The sequence below is a fragment of the Triticum urartu genome, chromosome 4 (genome assembly GCF_003073215.2).
Source record: "Triticum urartu cultivar G1812 chromosome 4, Tu2.1, whole genome shotgun sequence".
Taxonomy (NCBI): Eukaryota; Viridiplantae; Streptophyta; class Magnoliopsida; order Poales; family Poaceae; genus Triticum; species Triticum urartu.
The window spans coordinates 344,014,939-344,038,122 of NC_053025.1; positions in this window are offsets into that span (position 1 = coordinate 344,014,939).

Here is a 23,184-nt window from a genome sequence, read left to right on the forward strand (position 1 = left end):
ATGAACAGTAGCCCGTTTGCAGCATGCTAGACCCCTCCCGATGAACATGATCCTGTTTCGACCGTGGCCGGTCGAACACAAGGCCGTTTCCTCCGTTCTGCGGTAAACCAGGCCTCATTTCGATCGGCTGTTCCATCCAAGCCAGTTGGCTCCCGATGAACACGATGACGCAGTTTCTCCGTTTCGACCCAGCCATGTACACGAGCCTTGGCCGTACGTATGCGCGAGTAGGCGTTTGAGACCCCGCCCGTATGTACGTACGTGGCCGCATTTACTTTCTTGCACCCTGGCTGTATGTACGTTTACATGCTACATCCGCGCCTTTCCTAGAGTACTCTTTACCATAGGAAAGAAGCTAACTCTGAAAAAGAGAAATGGAATCATCGAGATAGGAGCTAATTCCTGGATTGAGAGAGTTCTGCCTAATGCCTAAATTGGATGGTGGATCTTCAGCTTTAGCGAGTTCACTCGTAGAAATGTCCGTTTGATTGCTCCTCGGGTGCTTCCTTCTTTCAAATCTAGATTTCCTAGAATCATACCTTCGTCCATTCTTGGCAAGCCTTCTTCTCTGATGGTATAGATGAAGACACCGGATCCCCATCCTTAGCCAAACCTTCAATTCAAGCTAGGGCAACAAAGGTTTCATCAGATTCTACTATGACACCTGTCCTTCCTTACTCGGCCACGTTTCATCGCCGTAGCCTGCAAACAGACTGATCGACCAGTATGTGCATACACGTTCGCGACCAGAATGACAACGCTACGTACGCGTCGACCTGGTGGGTCCCTACTGTCAGGGAGGATAAGGAGGCACTTCCTTGCGTGTGAAGATGTAGCTGGTGGGTCCCAGCAGTCAGGGGGCGAATCATATTTTTTGCCCGTAATATGGACGCACTTCCTTGCGTGCGAAGATGTAGTTGGTCTATCCCAACAATCAGGAGGGAAACGTTTTTCTCGCGAAATACGGTGGCCCATCCGGTGGGTCCCTGCTGTCAGGTGGAGGAATCATTATTTTGCGCGTAATAAGGATGCACTTCCTTACTGCAGCCGTGGACCCAATTGTCAGCCTCTCCTCTTATAGTACTCTTCCGATGGAAGTCGTTCGTTGACCACGTCGACCACGGCACGCCGAGAGCACCGGGGCGGTGGACGACGACGAGGCCTAGGAAGGGGACGACGCGAAGCCGGGGAAGACACGGCTGTGGATTCCCACATGGAGAGGAGTATGAGGGTTCACTAGTTCGGCTACGGTGTCAGGCTGTCGTCGCCGCAGAAGAACAGGGGTGTGGGTGAGTAGAGGGATGGCCTGGCTAGTGGTGGGAGCAGTAGGGGGCGGTGAGGCCTCCACGGCACCACAGCCGACCACGAGAGGCAAGAGCAGGCGGCAACTGACGCTGGTTTGGGCGGCTGCAGCAAGAAGACCAGAGGTTGAAGAAGCACTACGGCCGTTGGATGGACATCGTACGGTCACTTGAGCTAGAATCGTTCATATTGACTAAGTTGACAAGGCCATCCGTCCCCGTCAACTTAGTAGGCCCACAAGTCAGCCTCCCACTATGGTGGTTCCTAGCTAGCAGGGGGAGTATTCAATTTTTGTGTGTTGACCACGCCGCTCTGAGTGCATCCAAGCTGGTGGACGACGGTGAGGCCCCGGACAACAACGAGCCGGAGATGGGAAGATGCGGGAGTGGAGTCGCAGAGGGAGAGGCGTACGAGGGTTCACTGGTTTTGGTGCGGTATGGTTAGGCAGTCGGTGGAGAAGAACATGATGTGTGGAGGGGTGGAGGCATGGCCTGGCCGGCGGTGGGGTAGCGCTTCACAGCGAAGCGTGCTAAGCAGAGGTGCTATTGGCCCACATTTCAGCCTCCAAAAATGTGGCACATATTCAATCCATTTTTTTTCAGAATTTACAGTCAATTTGATCTCTTTTTTAGAATTACAGTCCATTTGCTGGGCCGGGTGAACAAATAATGTGGCGTCCATGCGGCCCATTTATTTTTTCCCTAAAAATTACAGGCCATTTGCACTTTCTCGAAATACACGATTTTGCTGGCTGATTCTAATTATAATGTTGGGTTGGGTGTAGCAATGTTATCAAAAAATAAACAGGGACTGAGCATTTTGTTATAAATATATTTAAATAATAAGTGATTTATTATTACATTGGTCCTTAAATCTTACCAAGCTTTTGCACACAATCAGCAGGATTTTTGTTGCCTTAATGTAAAAAAATCCAGGATTTTATTGTTAAGAAATTATTTTTATAAGTTAATAAGATGTGGGATATTGTTTTCTTATATGTGTAAGTATTTGTTAAATATATGATGAAAATAATAATAATAATATATAATAACATATAAAATAATTTAAATATATATAATATAGTTAGAAGGGAAACATAAGTTGGACCACGCGTTCCTATTCTTATATAGAAAAATAGAACAGACCTCTGTGTTTTCTTCAAAAAATACATAAGTTGGGCTGTCGATGTTTCAGGAAAAATAAAACCTCGGATGGGACGTCCATAGGCCGGTCAATACATGACGGCCCTCAAGAAAATACAAACCGACATGTCGTGGGCTACGCATATTAAAAAAGAAAGCCTAGACGGGGCGGCCCACAACCCAGCTGATACTTGCTGCCCTAGTGATAATAAATGATACCTGCCAACTCCCCATCTTCGCTGTAAATTTATCTACTTTAGCAACTACGTTGAAGCACCTAAAAAATGTAACTATGTTGACAAACCCGTGGGCCCCAACGTCAGTATAGCATTAGGAGGAAGTATTTTTCCAATGAGGCACTCGCTTGCGTACGGCCATAGACCTAGTGGGTCCCGACTGTCCGCCTCTCCATGTATAGTCCTCTCCAGATTCCTCTCGTTTGTTCAGCATGTTCATAACGACAGATAGCGGCGCCGCGGCGAGCGCACAAAGGCGTAGGACAAGATCGGACCACCCTAGGCAGTGCCTTATTTGTACCGAAACTACTGAACTAGCCCAGTGGCCAAGTGACACTACCCGACCGCTGTTCCGCCCGGGTTCGATTCCACCTAATGCAAGGAAAATATCTCCAAATTTTTTGCCTCTGCCATTATTGACATGTGGGTCCCCATTGTCATCTATGCACACCACGTCCAACACTTGCCAAAAATTCGTCCCTCATTTTCTCTATTTTTCACACACTCGACATTGTGTTGGCATTTTGAAAATAGCAAATCTTTTTGACTGTGCATCATATGAAGATGTGCTATGCATGAATGTTGATCAGCATGATGTTAACTGGCTGGTAGTTCCATTTTCGACGATGAATAAAACTTCCAACATGATGTTATCCCTCTTTGAAAAGGTCGTGTTAATATAAATGCTCTGCCTCTGAAAGTTGCAGTTTCTTATCTGAAACTGAACTTGCAGTTTCTTCTCTGAGAATCACATTGTCTGCACTTTTATACTCCTATGAAACTACATTTTTTAAGTGCTAAAAATAGATCTCTAGAATTCATAAAATACTTCATATGCTCAATACTGCAAACCTGAAATTCAAAAGCCATTCATATCTGAAAGTACTCTCAAAATACACAACACAAAACACAATTCACAACCTGCAAATACTGACAACCCTAAGCTCCTCCTGACAATTCACAACCTGCTCGACTATTGGGCTGGGGGGAAGTCCCCTCCTATTCCTCGACGGCAGATAGCTGCCCCGTTATACAACGTTAACAGCGAGAGAGAGGATGGCGGGGAAGCGTCGTCGGGCCAACTGCGTTTCTCCTCTTGTAGTTGTGTTCGGTCGACGAAGACTCCACCAGCTCACTCTGGCACAACACCCTCACAAATGGCACCTTGTAGATGCTCGATCCTTCAATCTCTAGTGGATGCTCCATCTGGGATCGATACTCCCACCACCGCTGCCTCACAATCAGATTCGGTGAATCTGTTTGCTCCATGGCCCAGAGGAGCAGCTCTATGTACTTCGGCGCAACTCCCTTCGGGAGTATCGCCGCCTTTTCGCTTTGTTGCGGATATTTGGCCATGAATGTCACCGTCGCCGCTAGTTGGTCCTTGTTGTCAAACCAAGACTGTATCTCCAACATCCTAGCTAGCTTCACAAGGTCGCCGTCTGCGATCCTCACGCATCGGTTGTGCTCCTCCATCGATCTACTTCTCCACAACACCTTCACTCGCCGACGGTGGTTTTTGAATGGAAGATGAGAGGAGCGGCACTGGTTTTGGATTAGAACGGGAGAGGAGTGGCACTGGTTTAGGATTAGAACAGGAGAGGAGCGGTGCTGGATTTAGATTGGAACAGGAGAGGAGCGGCGCTAGTCTTGGAAGTATTTTTTGTTTTGCGTATTTTGGGTCAAAGTTTGACCACATACTATATTTGACAAGCAAAATGTGAATGCATGTCACCAAAAATTGAATTGTTTGGTTCGTATCTAAATGTACTTTCAAATTATATTATTTTTGCAACCAATAACATATATTTCATTTGTGAAAATCATGGTCAATTATGACCCAGAATAAAAGGGAGACTAGTTAATGTGGGGTCGCTTTCTTAATTGAAGGGTAAATAGATTTTGATTTTGATCCAGGCATAGTGTGCCGCCCCTCTCGTCCAATCCTGAATCGCTGCCGCGCGCTCCGCTCCCTCTTCTCCATTGCAAGACCACCATCTCTCCTCCCATCTTCCAAAGCTAGCACCAGACCTCCTAGAAGGACATCTATGGAGAGGATGCAGTAGCAAATCGGGCAGATCACCGTCGGCGACCAGGCAAAGTTAGCCAAGTTGAAGGGGATCCTTACTTGTTTTGACAATGAGTGGGAGATTTCAAGGACGGTGAGGGCCATGTGGCAATGTATGCGAAAGAATGAGACGGCGACGATGAGGGCGGCGATTTACTCCTTAGCGGCAGTCATGCCGCAGTCCTTCGAGTTCATCGAGTATCTCCTCTGGGCCATGGAGCAGATAGATTCACCCGGGATGAAATTCAGGTGGAGGTGGTGGACATACAGGTCGAAGGTCGAGCATCCATAGGATAACGAATCGATCGAGTACGGTGTGCCGTTCATGAGGGTGTAGAGCCAGCCGGAGCCATAGGAGTATTCTTACTCCCACCACAAGAGGAGGCCGAATGGCCCGACGTCACTTCCCTGCCATTCTCCACGGTTCCCTCGACGCTCGCCTCGTTTCAACGTCGGTGGTAGGGTTTAAGGTAAGCTTCGCACTAACCTAATCTTCCATCTGCTCATGCTTACAATCAGTGTGACATCTAATGAAAATCATGCTTACAATTAGTCTCTGAGTACTATGCCAATCACCCTAAAATAGCTCTAGACCATTGGGTCAAAGTTGTGACACTGTGTACAAATAAAGAAACATAGATTGGTGCCTCTTTCAGAAAAGAGTACTCCCTAGAAAACCGCCAATATAAGCTACTAGTATTCGGTCAGAGGATTTGCTGCCGGGAAAGATCCGTCCATAGAGAGCGCCACACATCCCACTGGTGGTGGTGGATGCCAATGCGTGCATGGAGCATGGTTGGTGTTGGTAATTTTTACTTGGCACACCTCGCACTCTGCATATATGCTGGTTCCATCCGTACATTTGTGCAGTTCCACCAAAATTCAGATAAATAACCCAGTTTGCACAGATAATGAAAAAGCGTGATTACATTATAGTGGCACTAGTTGATGAAACACACACTAATAAATAGAAGAAAATATTGTAACAGTATCATAGTATGCCATTCTGCGAGGGCGAGATGGGCCCTGCAATGCCTCATACGGTAGAACTCATACTGGAAATCGACCTAAGTCTCTCCGATACACCTTCTGCCAGTGATGAACATCGGTGTACAACGGTAGTACAAGGAGGGGCCTTGAGACATTTCAATCTATAATTTTGTCTAGATCAACTAAAATTAAGCACCCAAATTTGCAGAAACGCTTAAACATTAACAATGGGACTAGTTGATGAAGCATATACTAACAAAGAGAAGCAGTTTCTTTATCTACATTGGAAATGAAATTATCGAGAGGACACTCGCTCTATTTTAACTATATTATTACTTCATTTTATAAGTGGCACTAGGGTCGAGCAGGTGGCAAACGAGGTGTACCGTGCGTCGCAAGGATGGAGGCCGGGGGTGCTTAGACTGGGATGCTGAAGCTGGATCTTTCAGTCCCTATCTTCCCCGTGATGTTTCTGTGGTAGCATTTGGGTTGTAACCCAAACTTGGTCGAGCTGGTGCTGCGTCCCCCTACCTGCCTAGCTTATGTGGCAAACTTGTCTCCTGCTAGTACTCAGTCTGTTCTAGTAGTAGTTGCATAACTGCTCTTTTACACCGAGATGTTGTCCGATAATGGTTCTCTATGGTTTGGTTTCTTTAATGAAATCGGGGGAAACCCCCTCTTTCGATATATATAAAAAAATCAGTGGCACTAGCGGTGCCAAAACATTGCCTCAAATTAATAGTGCCACTGGATTAAGGTGCAAAATAATAACATTACTGCTTTATCATGGCAGTGCCAAAATAGTAGAACAAGAGCAGACTCAACATGCAGGATCTTTGGCAAATGTGAGACCAAAAAGGAACATACCTCGTGATGGGAACCATATCTGCAGTCAATGCCATCGTAGAAGGGCTGACACCAGTCACCAACAGGGATGATTCAATTCATGGGACCATGATGTAAGGTTGAAACCCTAGGGGCCGATCTTTCACGATTGGAGCGGATCCTGCGAAGATCACAAAGAACATGAGGCAGAAAACATGAGGGGAAAGAGAGGAATCACTCAAATAAACAAGAAACAATCACACATGTGCTAGATCCAAGTGCCCATAGATATCACACGGTCCAAATCCAACAAACGATGATACAAATGGTAACTAGTTCATCTCCGTGAGGAGGTCTTGAGGGGTCATCCATGAAGGGGTCTTGAATCCAAGGTCGATCTTCTCTGAAGAGGGAGCGATCTCCCTCGATGGAGTAGATCCAGATGCATGAGCAAAGCTATATCTCAAATGAGCTAAACCTATGCTAACCCTAACTAGGAGGAGGGGGTGTCCTATTTATAGTCATAGTGCAAATGGGGGCGAAGTGAAGGGGTACATGGGCCTCGGGCCCGAAGCTGTGCACAGACAAGCGTCAGACGTCCGCTGGCTTGCAAGGGTTCGATCGTCCGGTGCTTGTCGGACGTCCGGCGTTTTGGCTCTGGACAGGTGGTGTCGGACGGCTGGAGGGGGCTCGGTCGTCCGGTCGCTGGAGGTGCCGGACGTCCGGTGTCTGGTAGTCGTCCGGGCGCTGTAGGTTGTGATAGAGGCAAGGTGTCCCATCTTTTGATGAGAAGGTGATTATCGTTTTGGTGGAGTAGACTTTGATGATCCGACTACGAACGTGCGAGGATGTCGCGCCTTAGCAATCGCTAAACCAACTTCGAGAGGTTATTGACCATGCCAGAGCACCATCAACCTGACCACAAGGGTCTATTTCCTGCAAGCAAACAAAGAACAAGCAAGAAACTGAGATTGCAATCTGGATATTGCGAATATAAGATGAAAGCTTTATTGATCAAGGTGGGGTTCTGTGACGCCTTGCTCTGGTCGTTGAACACAAACTAAGTACCTGAAGTTGCAGCTATGGAGAACTTTTAATCTAAACAAAACCAAAGTGTAAACGGTGCCCTAAGGGCTGTATATATGCATGAAGATGGGGGGGGGATTTCGTGGCCCTTGAAGGAGGGGTCCGAAACCAACCCTATCTCTTGTTTCCCCACACATACGAACTCTAAAAACAGCATATACTCAAGTATTTCGAAATTACATGGCCTGGCCCAATAATAAGGTGATGCAACACCTAGAATAGCCTCTAGATGAAATTTATGAAGTGGCATCATTTATATTTTGTCCAAGGCTTCATGCACTCATTATGGTGGCTTCAGAGTCCTGAAATCATCGCTTGAAACTCCATTATTGTCGCCCTTGCGCATGCCATCAACTCCATGCTTGTTCTTGCTCCAATGTTCATCCTTCTCCAAGCTAGGCCCTTCATTTGTAAGCAAAACAAATGTATCCAATTTAGGCAGCGTCATATTCTCATGAGCATTGGAATCATTACCAAGAAATGAAAGTACCTGGTAATTTAATTGGCATGCGCGAGCTCTAGTAATCGATCTAGTATTTATAGCATCAAGGGCTGTGGGTGTGACAATGGTATTGATGTACTCATCATCCTCCCCTTCTTGAAATGAAGTCGTCCTCGACGAAAGCTCATCTTCCTCACCCAAATAAGGCTTCAAATCTGCAATGTTAAAAGTGGGACTAACCCCAAAATCTGCAGGCAGCTCAAGTTTATATACATTATCATTTATTTTCTCTAACACCTTAAATGGACCATCAACACGTGGCATTGGCTTTGATTTGCGCAAATCAGGAAATCTATCCTTACGCAAATGTAACCAAACAAGATCTCCAGGTGCAAAGACAACACATTTTCTACCATTATCTCCAGCAAGTTTATATTTAGCATTCATATGCGCAATGTTTTCCTTAGTTAACTCATGCATTTTAAGATCAATTCAGCATGTTGTTTAGCATCAAAATTAACCTTCTCCGAAGATGGAAGAGGCAACAAATCAATGGGTGCACAAGGTAGGAAACCATACACAGTTTCAAAAGGGCACATCTTAGTAGTAGAATGCAATGAACGATTATAAGAAAATTAAATATGAGGCAAGCATTCTTCCCACATTTTCTTATTATTCTTCAAAACAACCCTAAGCATAGTAGACAATGTTCTATTTACTACTTCAGTTTGTCCATCGGTTTGGGGGTGACAAGTAGTACTAAAAAGCAGTTTAGTACCCAACTTAGCCCATAAACATCTCCAAAAGTTGCTAAGAAATTTAGTATCACAATCTGAAACAATAGTATTTGGCACACCATGCAAGCGAATAATTTCACGAAAGAAGAAATCGGCAACATTAACAGCATCATCGCTTTTATGACATGGTATAAAAGTGTGCCATTTTCGAGAATCTATACGCAACAACAAATATGCTATTCCTCCCCTTCTTTGTTCGAGGTAAACCTAAAACAAAGTCCATAGATATGTCCTCCCAAGGAACACTAGGTGTAGGCAAAGGCATATATAAATCATGAGGGTTGAGTCGTGACTTAGCTTTTTGACATGTAGTGCAGCGAGCAGCAAAACACTCAACATCCTGTCTCATCTTTGGCCAAAAGAAATGTGTAGCAAGTATATCCTCCATCTTCTTCATTCCAAAGTGTCCCATTAATCCTTCTCCATGCACCTCCTGCAACAACAAAAGACGAACAGAGCTAGCTGTAAGGAATAGCTTGTTAGCATGAAACACAAATCCATCATTAACGATGAACTTGTTCCATGTTCTCCGTTCCTTACAATTCTGCAATACATCTTTAAATACAGCATCATGCACATATTGATCTTTGATGGTCTCCAAACCAAAAATTTTAAAGTCAAGTTGTGAAAGCATAGTATAATGATGAGACAACACATCAACAATAATATTTTCTTTACCCTTCTTGTGTTTAATGACATAAGGGAAAGTCTCAATGAATTCAACCCATTTAGCATGTCTACGATTCTGTTTAGCTTGACTTTTAATATGTTTCAATGATTCATGATCAGAATGTATAACAAATTCTTTGGGCCATAAGTAATGTTGCCATGTCTCTAAAGTCTGAACAAGAGCATATAATTCTTTATCATAAGTAGACTAATTCAAATTAGGCCCACTCAATTTTTTAGAAAAATATGCAACGGGTTTGCCATCTTGTAATAACACACCTCCTAATCCAATTCCACTAGCATCACATTCAAGCTCAAAAGTATTATTAAAATTAGGAAGTTGGAGTAAAGGAGCATGTGTCAACTTATCTTTCAATACCGTGAAGGCTTCTTCCTGTGCGGTACCCCAAACAAAAGGCACATCCTTCTTTGTAAGCTCGTTGAGAGGTGCAGCAATGGTACTGAAATCTCTCGTAAAACGCCTATAGAAACCAGCGAGTCCAAGAAAACTCCTCACTTGTGTGACCGTTTTGGGCTGTGGCCAACTCTCAATAGCTTCAATCTTGGCTTTATCAACTTCAATTCCCAGTGGAGTAGTAGCATAGCCAAGAAAAGATACTCGGTCGGTGCAAAAGGTGCACTTCCCAAGGTTACCAAACAAACATGCATCACGTAGAGCAATAAAAACAACACATAAATGTTCCTCCAACGATCTGCTATAAATCAGTATATCATCAAAATAGACTACCAAAAATCGTCCAATGAAAGCACGTAAAACTCCGCTCATTAATCTCATGAAAGTACTAGGTGCATTAGTTAACCCAAAAGGCATGACTAACCACTCATATAATCCAAACTTAGTTTTAAATGTCGTTTTCCATTCATCTCCCAATTTCATATGAATTTAATGGTATCCACTACGCATATCAACTTTGGAGAATATTGTAGAGCCACTTAATTCATCAAGCATGTCATCTAGCCTAGGAATAGGATGACGATAACAAATAGTAATATTATTAATGCCTCTACAATCAATGCACATACGCGACGTACCATCCTTTTTTGGTACTAGCATAATAGGAACAACACAAGGACTAAGAGATTCGCGTATATAACCTTTGTCGAGCAGCTCATGTACTTGACGCATAATCTCCTTCGTCTCCTCTGGATTGGTACGGTATGGCGCACAGTTTGGCAGCGAAGCACCGGGAATTAAGTCAATCTAATGCTCAATCCCTTGAATAGGCAGTAATCCCGGTGGCACATCTTGTGGAAAGATGTCAGTGAACTCCTACAAAATGTTAGTGACAGCAGAAGTGTAAGTGCATCTAGTGCCACCCCTAGTTGGTTTTGGAGTATTGACGACAAACTTGGTTGAGGGACTAATGTGTTTGTGAGAATTGTAGGATAACACAGGTAGTAGTCCCATATTGATTCGGTTTACCTACCAAAGATGACCCCTAAAAATGTGTGAAGACATTGAAGACAATGGTGGTCTGTGAAGATATTCACTGTGAAGATTATGACATGAGAAGACATTCACGTGAAGACTATGGAGTGTGAAGACATAGTTGTTTCGTAGCTTCCTTTTCTTGTTTGTTGAGTGATAGGAACCACCATACTGTTAAGGGGGGTCCAAGTGAACAAAGTCAGAGTGACTGATGTGATGCTCAACCAAATCCTATGTCTTCGAGCGAAGACAATGAGAGCAAATCTCATCCAGAGCTGGATGAGTCAGCTTACTTGTATCCCAAGTCAAGCTGTGTGTTTGAAATCCGATCGTTGGACACGTGTCAGTTCCTTAGTGACGCAGGGTCATTTCAGACAAATCAGGTCGGGTTGCCTCGTAGCTATAAATAGTCCACCCCTACACCATAAATTGGTGGCTGCTCAGAGTTAGTGCACGACTTTTGTCGTTTGAGAGCAACCCACCTCCGAAGCATTTGAGAGAGAGATCCTTGTGAGGGCAAAGCCCTAAACACCCAGAGCAAATAGTGTTACGCATCACTGATGTCTTTCTGTCTGCGTGACCTGAAGACTTGTTACACTTGAGGACTGTGAATCCTCCAACCGGTTAGGCGTCGCGTTCTGAGCATCCAAGAGTCATTGTGGATCGCCGGTGAACAAAGTCTGTGAAGGTTTGGAAGTCTACCTTGAAGAGTTACTAGAGTGATTGGGCGAGGACTGAGTGTCCTTAGCTTAAGGGGAATAAGGTGAAGACTCGGTCTTCTGAGTTAAATCTTAGCCTCCCTAACTAGATGTAAAGTTGTCATAGCAACTGGAACTGGTCTACCAAATCCTTGTCTTCACCAAGCAACTAGTCCTATCCTTCACTTTCCTTTACTTTACAGTTTGTCTTCATGAAGTCATTGTTTGCATGTTTGATCTGATTGACTTCACTGAGTGAAGACTGTTTACTGTTTGGCTTCATACTGTCTTCCATCCTGATCCTTACTACCTAGTTGCTGATAGTCTTCGTGCTTCCACTTCATTGTAATATTGACTATGTCTTGACTAGTGTAGTCTACCTTCTGCTACATATCAATAGGTTCATTTCTACTGGTTGTCTTCAAAGCCCTTGTGTTTTGATGACTTCCATAAAAATCATCTTTTCACCCTCCCCTCTAGTCGATAACTAGCACTTTCAATTGGTATCAGAGCGAGGTGCTCCCTTGTTCTGTGTGATTTGGTTTAACCACTTGGAGTTTTAGCTATGTCGACTGCAGGGACAATCAAGGTCTCTGCTGCGTTCCCCATTTTCGATGGTCATGATTATCCTCGATGGAAGGCTGTGATGAGGAAGCGCCTTCTTGCTATGGACAGTGAGCTTTGGACTGTCATGGAGATTGGTCTCACCGATTTATGCAAGATGGCGCGTCCTGACGATATTCAGAAATACATTTTTCTGGATACGAAGGCGAAGGCTGTTTTATGCTCCTGTCTGTCAAGAGAGGAGTTCGGGCACGTCATGCATCTCTGCAATGCAAAGCTTATATGGGTCCGGATCTCTGACGTCTATGAAGGTCATCGAACATGTCAGGACCCATGATTCCTCGAATTCAAGGAGTCTCTCAAAACAATGACTCCCGAACCTAAGCCATCTTCTCCTACATATTGCTTCATGGCACGTGGTGCCAAGGTAAACTCACACGATGCTTACTTTCAAACATCCAGTGTAGATGACTCTTAATGTGAATCTAAACCTAGCTACAAAAGACTTGCTAAAATTGCAACAGAATAACAGAATGCTATGGAACACATTCAAAAGTTGCTAGACAAAAGCGATGACTTGTTGGACGCGGGAATGACTCGAACTCAGTCCTTAATTGAAGACATTAAAAATCTTCATGTTAAGTACAAAGAAGTTGAAAGTCGTCATGAAACACTCTCAGCTACTCATGAGAAGCTTTCCTATGATTATCTTCAAAGGAAGAAAGAACTTGAGAACCTGAGAGCGTCTCATGAAGATCTTCAAAAGGAGAATGAGTCACTTCACGCTCAACAAATCAGTACCGCTCAGGAAGACTTTGAGCCACCATGTTTAAAATGTCTTGAGCGTGATAATGCTGTCTCTATTGCTGAATGTTCTACTACTGCTATTGTTGCTATGTCTTCAACTACTGATGTGGAAGCTAACCCCTCTTCTAAGGATACAACTACTATTGCTGATGAGAATGCTAGGTTGAAGACATTGCTTGAAACATGGATGTACAAAAGCCTCAAAGGGCATTAGACTCTTTGTGATGTCCTCAAGAAACAGATTCTGAACCGAAACCCTAGGAAAGAGGGTGTTGGGTTCGAGAGGAAAATGAACGTTGATGGTTCATACTGGAAGCCTGAGCAGTACCCCAAAACCACATGGGTTGCTGCAAAAGGACCTTCAGTGGATCCATCTACCTTATCTGGCTTCACTTGTGCTAACCCGATTACCATTGATGAATCCTTTGATGCAAACTATAAACTGTTTAAGAATCAGAATGGTGAAGTGTTTGCCAGGTATATTGGTACTAACTGCAGGAATGGACCACCTTTGAAGAAGATCTGGGTACCCAAGAGTTGTCTTGAGAAGCTTCCCATGAATGTCATCATGACCCCACCTGGGAAGAAGACAAACCCCAGACCAAAGGCTTCATATGGTCCAAAGGCTTCATACAAAAAGTGGACTCATCAGGGTCACCCTAACGCCAATGTTTTACAGGGAAACCACACTCAGACGTATGAATATGAGTGTGTTTCATCAAACCTCTATGTTCATAAGACCAAGAACTATTTTGCTTATTCTTATGAGTATTGTTCACCTCCTACAAGGCTATTTGCTAAGGCTCCAAAGCCTAAATTCTCAGATGCTGCACTTAGACTTATCGCTTCTAAGTCACCCCTTAAGATGTGGGTGGTTAAGAAGAATTAACTCTCTTTTGTAGGGAATGGTCTCCAGCCAAAAATCAAAAGCTTCTGATGCTTATGCTGGGGACCTAAAACATCTTGTGGAATGCAAGATAAAATGTCAAAATGGTCTTACTATGTATTTTGTCCTAGGATTCCTTGACAAACATCCTATTTATTCTAACCAGGATCTGAACTTTCATAATATGCTTGTTTGTCAAATGTTTATGCTTCACAGTTCTCTTGGTGAAGCATATCCCCCAAACTGCACTGTAGGGTACAACACCGAAGGCTTCTGAGTGGATCATGGATAGTGGATGCACCAACCACATGACTGGTGATCAAAGTCTTCTTATGGATTCAACCCTACGCCCATCTGACAAGAGTCACATCACATTTGCCGACACTGGTAAAAGCAAAGTATTGGGTCTAGGTAGAGTTGCGATCTCAAGGGATCAACACATGGATAAAGTGATGCTTGTTGAATCCCTTGGTTTCAACTTAATGTCTGTCTCAACGCTTTGTGATCTGAACATGATTGTGATGTTTGGTAAATATCGTTGCCTTGTGCTTATGGAATCTGACAAATCTCTAGTCTTTGAAGGGTATCGAAAAGATGATCTGTATATGGTAGATTTCTCAGCAGGACCACAGTTGGCCGTATGTCTTCTAGCAAAAGCTTCAGAGTGCTGGCTCTAGCATCGGAGGCTAGGGCATGCTGGCATGAGGAACTTGCAGACTCTCGCGAAGAAGAAGCATGTCGTAGGCATCGAGGGGGTCAAGTTCAGAAGGATCATCTATGTGGTGCCTGCGAAGCTGGAAAGATGACTAGGGCCAAGCATCCCTCGAAGACAATCATGACAACGTCTCGTCCCTTCGAGCTGCTTCACATTGACTTATTTGGCCCTACTCATTACTCTACCCTTACTACCACTGCTTGCCTTTATGGCTTCGTCATTGTTGATGATTACTCAAGATATACATGGGTGCACATAATCCTCTATAAGAATGAAGTTCACGATGTCTTCAAATGATTCTCCAATCGTGCCATGACGAACTATGGCATTAAGATCAAGCACATCAGAAGTGACAACGGCACAGAATTCAAGAACACCGGCCTCGACACTTATCTTGATACATTGGGCATCACACATGAGTTCTCAGCTCCATATACACCTCTATAGAATGGCATCATGGAGAGCAAGAACAGAACCCTCATTGAGATGGCATGGACGATGCTTGATGAGTACAAGACACCAAGGAAGTTCTGGCCTGAAGCCATTGATACTGCATGCCACGTCATCAACTGTGTTTATCTTCACAAGATTCTAAAGAAGACATCCGATGAGCTCCTAACTGGTAAGAAGCCAAACATCAGCTACTTCAGAGTATTTGGTGCTAGGTGCTGGATCAAGGATCCACATCACACTTCAAAATTTGCACCGAAAGCACATGAAGGTTTTATGCTTGGCTACGGAAAGGATTTGCACTCCTACAAAGTCTTCAACCTCTTTCACTATAAAGTGGTTGAAACTGTGGATGTGCGATTCGATGAGACTAACGGCTCGCAAAGAGAGCACCTGCCAAATGTGCTAGAAGCCTCACCAAGTGAATCTATCAAGCTTATGGGTACTGGAGAAATCATACCTTCAGAGGCACAGGCTGAAGAAGAAATCATCATTTCTGCACCTAATCAACCCGAAGACACTGGTCAGCCTGAAGTCAATGCTGAAGATGAAGACAATGATCAGCAAGAGCAAAATCTTCGTCCAGTTCATCCTCGTGTTGGAAATGAAGTACAAATTGAGAAGATAATCAATAACATCAATGCGCCTGGTCCACTCACTCATTCAAGAGCAACACAGCTAGCAAATTTCTGTGGGCACTTTGCATTTGTCTCTATATATGAACCCAAGAAAGTTGTTGAAGCCTTCATGGAAACTGAATGGATTCAAGCTATGCAAGAAGAGCTTCAACAGTTCGGGCTGAACAATGTTTGGGAACTAGTAAAGCATCCTGATCCTCGCAAGCACAATATCATAGGCACCAAATGGATCTATGGCAACAAACAAGATGAGAATGGTCAAGTCATCAGAAACAAGGCTCGTCTAGTTGCTCAAGATTACACTCAAGTAGAAGGGATTGACTTTGATGAAACATTTGCTCCGGTGGCTAGGCTTGAAGCCATTCACATACTGCTAGCCTATGCCAACCACCACAACATCCTTCTGTATCAAATGGATGTAAAGAGTGCCTTTCTCAATAGCAAGATTGAAGTAGAAGTGTATGTTGCACAACCACCTGGCTTTGAAGACCCAAAGCATCATGACATGGTATACAAGCTCAACAAGGCACTGTATGGCCTCAAACAAGCCCCTCGCGCTTGGTATGACACACTCAAGGACTCCCTAAAGAGCAAAGGCTTCAAACCAGGTTCCCTGGATCCCACACTCTTCACAAAGACATATGATGGTGAACTTTTTGTATGCCAAATCTATGTGGATGACATTATCTTCGGCTGCACTGACAAGAGATACAGTGATGAGTTCGGGCATATGATGCAAGAGCAATATCAGATGTCCATGATGGGTGAGCTAAAATTCTTCCTAGATCTTCAAATTCGTAGCAGAGCAACGACATCTTCATATCACAAGAGAAATACCTCAAAGATTGCCTGAAGAAGTTTGGAATGCAAGACTGCAAAGGGTACATGACGCCAATGCCAACCAAAAGTCATCTAGGCCCCGACAACAATGGTAAAGAGTTCGATCAAAAGGTATGCCGCTCCATGATTGGTTCTTTACTGTATTTATGTGCATCTAGGCCCGATATAATGCTTAGCGTTTGCATGTGTGCCCGATTTCAAGCGGCACCAAAGGAATCACGTCACTTAGCTGTGAAGCGAATTCTTCGATATTTGACTTACACCCCAACACTAGGATTATGGTATCCAAAGGCTCAAAGTTTGATCTAGTTGGATTCTTAGATGCTGATTATGCTGGTGACAAGGTTGATCGCAAGTCCACATCAGGCACATGTCACTTTCTTGGATGATCTCTTGTCCGTTGATCTTCAAAGAAGAAGAACTGTGCATCACTCTCCACTGCTGAATCCGAATACATTATTGCTGGATCTTGCTGCGCTCAGCTTCTATGGATGAAACAAACTCTCAAGGACTATGGCATCCACCTCAAGCAAGTGCCACTCTACTGCGACAATGAAAGCGCCCTCAAGATTGCCAACAACCCAGTTCAGCACTCGATGACAAAGCACATTCAGATCCGTCATCACTTTCTCAAAGATCATGTCATGAGGGAAGATATTGATATCATTCACGTCAACACTGAAGAGCATCTGGTAGATATCTTCACAAAGCCCTTGGATAAGAAAAGGTTTTGCATGTTGCGGTGCGAGCTAAGTATCTTAGAATCCTCAAATGTCCTGTAATTGGACACACATCCTAACGCTTATGCATGTTGATGACTTAGGTGTGCAACACACGAAGTCACGTATATCTTCAATCAATGAAGATATACACTCTAAGTGTGAATACATTAATGCGGAATTGACTTCGGAGCGCCACGATAATTGTGCGCCATGTCCGGGTCTAATACTTCCTATACGATGGGTAACACCACCACCAAAATCTTCTTGAAGTGTTTCATTTGGCGTCATGATTGCATTATCTTCGCATTTGGTTTGTCTTCAACATTGATTTATCTTCAAGGTTTATCCTCATAATGTTGAGTTGGTCTTATATATATATATATACATCTGGGCTATTCTGTTACGCGTAACAGAATATTATTCTGTTACCCTACTTGAACTGATGAATTCAAGTGGTTGAACTGATGAAATTCGAGCGGTTGAACTGATGCTATGTGTTGCTATTAAAAATCGTTTTCTTTAGTTTAAATTTTTTTGCAATTTTTTTATCGAAACGGTGCGTGTAATATATCATTCAAAAGATCTTGACATCCACATTACAATCTTCTAATTTCTTTTTGCAAAAAATTATGATTTAAGAGCAGTTTTGAAAAAATCGTTTTTTTCAAAACCGAAAACGTGAATCATATTTTGGCTTAATTTTCAAACAGTTTGTCGGAATTGAGCAAATGAGATGGCGTTGGAAAGCTTGTGAAAATACGCATCTTCCATATATCTATTGTTTTGTCTAATTCTATACGATTTAAAAGTAATTTGAAAAACGTTAAAATTCTGGGCGAAATGTATTTTCGTGATTTTTTGCAAACGGTTTGTCGGATTGACGCAAATGATACGGCCTTCGAAAGCTACGGAAAATGCGCAACTTTTTCGTATTGAAATGTTTTTCCAATTCCTTATGGTTTAAAAACGAATTCGAATACGGTCAAATTTGATTTTGAACATGATTTTTTTAAAGTTGGTTGAAATGAGGGAAATAATATACTGTTAGAAAGATATCGAAAAAACGAAACTTAGTCATATTGAACATTTTCTCAAATTCGCAACCGTTGAAGAGTAATTTGGATTACGGTGAGACCCATCGTGTTATTTTTCCGTCATAAAACACAGAGTACTTGTACTGATCTACGTGTGCGTTTGTACAGATGTATTCTTCGGAGAGTAATTTTGAAAGATTCCAAAAAAAAGAGTACTTGAACTGATGTCCATATGGTTTTGTACTGAGCGTGTTTTCCCGTCTGAAAAACAGAGTACTCGTACTGATATATGTGTGTATTTGTACTAAAGTTTATTTTGTTTTTTTATATGGTTCTTGTAATTTTATGGTATCATAGTCCCAGAACTTGCATGGTTTATATAGTTGAACTGAATGATATTTTTTAAATTGAATTGATATTTCTGCAATGATGTTTTGGACTTCTCTCATTCTACGACTAGAACTTTTAACATTTGGATTTTCATGGGTTTACTGACTTGCTCAATTTTTTGCATTCAATCCCTTTTGGAACATCGGACATGTCATTGTTTGCACTTCACACTTCCACATTTCTATTAGTTGGAAACGGTTTTTTTCTTTCTTGTTTTTAATTCAAACTAATCATTGTTTCTAGTTCGAACTGATCGTTTATTTTAAATTCAAAATGTTCATTTTTTTAATTTAGTCATTTTTAATTCAAACTGATCGTTGTTTTTAATTTGATCTGATCACTCTTTTTAATGCAAACTGATTTTTTATTCAATCTGACCATTATTTTTAAGGTTTGCAAATTATAAGGTGGAATTCTCTAGGACTTTTCGCTAGTGAACTTTCTTCTATAATCTTAAGAACTGATACAATAGATACGTTTGAATTGTTGCTTATAGAAAATGGGCCACTCTTCCTTTACAAAGTGTTATGAAGAGTACTACAAAGATGACTATAAGATTTGTGAATTTAAGGTTGTACATAAGTTGTACTGATCCACATGGATAGATTTGCTACGTACAGCTTATGGAATTATACAATATACAATAATTTTCAGCTTTTTATGCCATAACTACACATCAACAAGTCTAGCAGCGCCACCTCTCGACATAGTCTCCTTTGCACTAGCTGTTACCGGTCTTGTTCCTTGGAATAGCCTCAGTTCCTATAAGGTCAAACGGGTAGGCATGAGAGAGAGAGATAAATGGAACCAAACCAAGCACACACTTTCGTACATGCAACTACAGGAACAATGACAATGACATCAAGTAAGCGGCTGCATCACACAATCAAACAACTAGTAATTACAAGAACCTTCCCTATAAGAAAACTTAAGAGAAAAAAGGAAATGGAGACATCGAGTAGAAATAACAAAAACAAGACATCATACTATGTTCACATCTTTTTCTGCTGACTTCTTGCTATGTTTGAACGTTTTGTTTTGATGGAAGGGCGTGTCACCTGGAACATCTTCTCACTGCCTTCTCTTCTTGCAAAATAATTTTAGCACTACTTGCTGACCTAACAAAACACAACATCAGTAGCAATTGCCCAGAGTAGTCCACCCTCTACATCTTCCCCTTCTACTTTTGAAACAAGAAAAAACAATGCACACATGACACTCTCAGGACCTCCTCCTCCTCTTCTTCTTGTCCTCGGAATTGTCGCCTGCGTTCTTGAGCTGCAATGGAACACAACACCATCAGCCATCACAATGGATCACATCATATAAAAACAAATCGAATTTTAGCAACCATAGTGGGTGGAGGATGAGTAGACGAGCAAGGTGGCTAGGGTGTTTACCATGATGATGAGGACGGTGGCGAAGTCGGTGAAGAGGGTGAGCGCGTGCTTGATGTAGTCCAGGACGCCGCGGTGCACCCTCTCGATGGTCTCATGTGGGGGCATACACCATGTTGAACTTGTTGAGTTCTGATTTTTGAACCTTCCTAGTAGTAATACATGTATTGAGCGGTACAAGAATGTTGAGCAGCTGACCTAAAGAAACAAAAACACTCCTGGAGTGCACATGCAAAATCATTTACAAAAAATAGTGGCAGCAAGAAGCAATAAGCCGCTACACATACACGTGTTTTTAAGAGTGAAACAATGGAGAGGGAAAGGCGTATGCAGCATGAACTTCATCCTGTTTTATGCTGAGCACATCCACGGTGCATCCTATTTTCATGTTATCCAAGTGAAAGTACGGTGGTCATTCTAAAGCATAACCACAAGCACTTGCTTCTGTTATATGAACATGGAAACACAAAGGAAATCGGACTCACCATCGGAAGTAAATGAACTGAAAAGCATACAAAAGATGAACTTGTGCATCTTGTTTTTGCTGCAACCTGTAAAAATGGAAACAAATGAGAGATGGGGTTTTCTCAAGGAGAACTTACCGGGGTATAGTGTTTGATTTTTTAAATGTTTGTGCTACCAAAAATATAGAACCGGAGGATGCCTCGACCAGATCGATGACTTCCTCGACTCTGTGGGGCGCCTCTCATACACCACGAGGGAAACACATACACACACGAACTGACCAGAATACACAACACGGACGGCTAGATACACAAACTGCTAAGAATACATGTCTTCTCAACTATGAACTAATAAGGATACACAACACGGTCGACTAGCTAAGAGCTTCTTAAAGAACTCCCCTAACACAAGTTTTAGGTTCTTTTTTTTGGTTTTTCATGTTCACATTCTTTTCTGAACTCCCTGCCTTCTCGACTATGAACTCCATGTTTTTAGCAAATAATGAACAATTTTTTTAAACACACCAAAAGTTGAATGGATCAGTACATGCTAAACAATGTCAGTTTTCAGAGCGAGGTCGCCGACTGGAGGTGCGGTACTAGGAGTACTGCCAGTTAGGGCAGACGGAAATTATGGAACAAGTATTATCTGCTAGCAAAATAGAGGGTCCCCTTTTACTTTTTTTCCACTAATAACTCTCCTTTTATTTTATATTTTTTCCTCAAACTTCCACCGGTGAACCCTGGAATTATCTGCTTTTATAATTTGAACTTTTTCAGAATAATTTGAGTAAAGAAAAGCAGAGCAGTATGATTGAAAGGTCTAAATAACTGGATATAGTTCCACTACTTGCCTCGGGCACAGAGACATCCCTGAACTTGGCCGTCCACGGCAAAGTACTTGAACTTATCGTACACTGCGTACCTGAACTTGACGTCCATGAGTGGGGAGGGGATGCAGGCCGGTGCGTGAGGTTGGCGACAGTGGTGGGGATGCGCATTGGCGGCGGGGCAGAGGTGTCCTACTACAGTTTACTCTCCAACATGCAGAGCGACACTCTATCCCTCCACCACCGCCCCCTTCCCACTGCTACCACTGCGCCGCTGGTTCCCCTCACCTCTGCCACCACAAACTTCTCTCCACACCCCACCACACCGACGCTCTACCCACACACCAGCGTGGGACGGCGTGTCATTGCGAGTACCTAACTTGCTCATCTCCAGCTCTTCGATGTTGTTACTGCCGTTGTTATTGCCCCCGTTTTTTTGAACCTATCTCAGTGCCATATCTGAACCTCCAATTTCTGTTTTATTGAACTGAACCAAAAATAAAAATTGAGCTTAATTTAAGTTAACTAAAATTTAGAAATTGAACTTAACTAAGATAACAAACTGAACTCTCTTTAGTTACTACTAGCTATGTGATCAAAATTTTCTTACTCAGAATAACAAAAAGTTCCTTACTCATTTACCAACTATAGTAAGATGGCATGGACAATCTTAATAAGAATAACAAGATAGCATGGACAATGAGACCAGACTTGCAACAAGAAATTATTCATTTATTAACTCATCAAGTTCCTAGAAACTATTAGCAAGATACAAACAGTACTATCTTTGTGATATATGATGGCAAAGAAAATTATTACTAAGACATAAAGAAGCACGCTGAAGCTTAGTTAGATACGGAGGAGTAGTATCTTAGAAGCATGAAAATGAAGCACTATTTGGTTACTCAAATAACAAGGGGAATACATCAGATAGCTGAAGTAAAAATAAGAGTTGACTTAACTAAACTAAAAATAAGAATTGAACTGAACTAAAATTGGAAATTGAACTGAACAAAAATTAGTTAAGCTATCTGATGAGTAGCAGCACACACACATTTGTAGCAGCACAAAAACAATCGCAGAGTAGATGAACTGAAAAGCATTTTAGTTTCTTGAGGCATGGTAGACAAACAGCGGCAGCGACACATCAAGAATCAAAGAGGAAAATGTCCCTGTCCTGTTAAGTAAACAATCAGAATCATCCACATCATTAGCTTATAATGAAGGGGGATGTCCAGTGAGCTACCAAGCAACTGCATTTCAAGGTAAGTACCAACCAAAAGCCAATTATCATGTACTTATAGAGCATCCGATAAGATGCTTCTTTTTGCACACATTTTTTCTAGGTTTTCTGTTCTGAACTTGATCTAAACATTAATGGTAGTACTTCCCAAGGTGCCACATCTTTACTCACTATGGTGATGTATTTGTACTGCTCCAAAAATATTCATGGGAGCACAAAATAAGCATATTAAATGGTGCTCACAGGAATAGTGGCAAACACCTAAAGAGCAAGAAAAGCTAATCAATCAACATAAAAACACTTGTATCCATTTTAATAGCAGAAGCAGAGAAGGAGAGAGATTGCTGCGAGAGAGTGCCATTGACGCAGCGGATAAGCTGGAGAAGTGCTACATGAGTCCTTTGTTTGCGCAGGCTTGCTCCACGACCTAACCTTCTAGGCTGACATTGGTTCTCCAGCTTTCTTTACACAACCAAACTTCTGCTTTTTTAATAAGCGA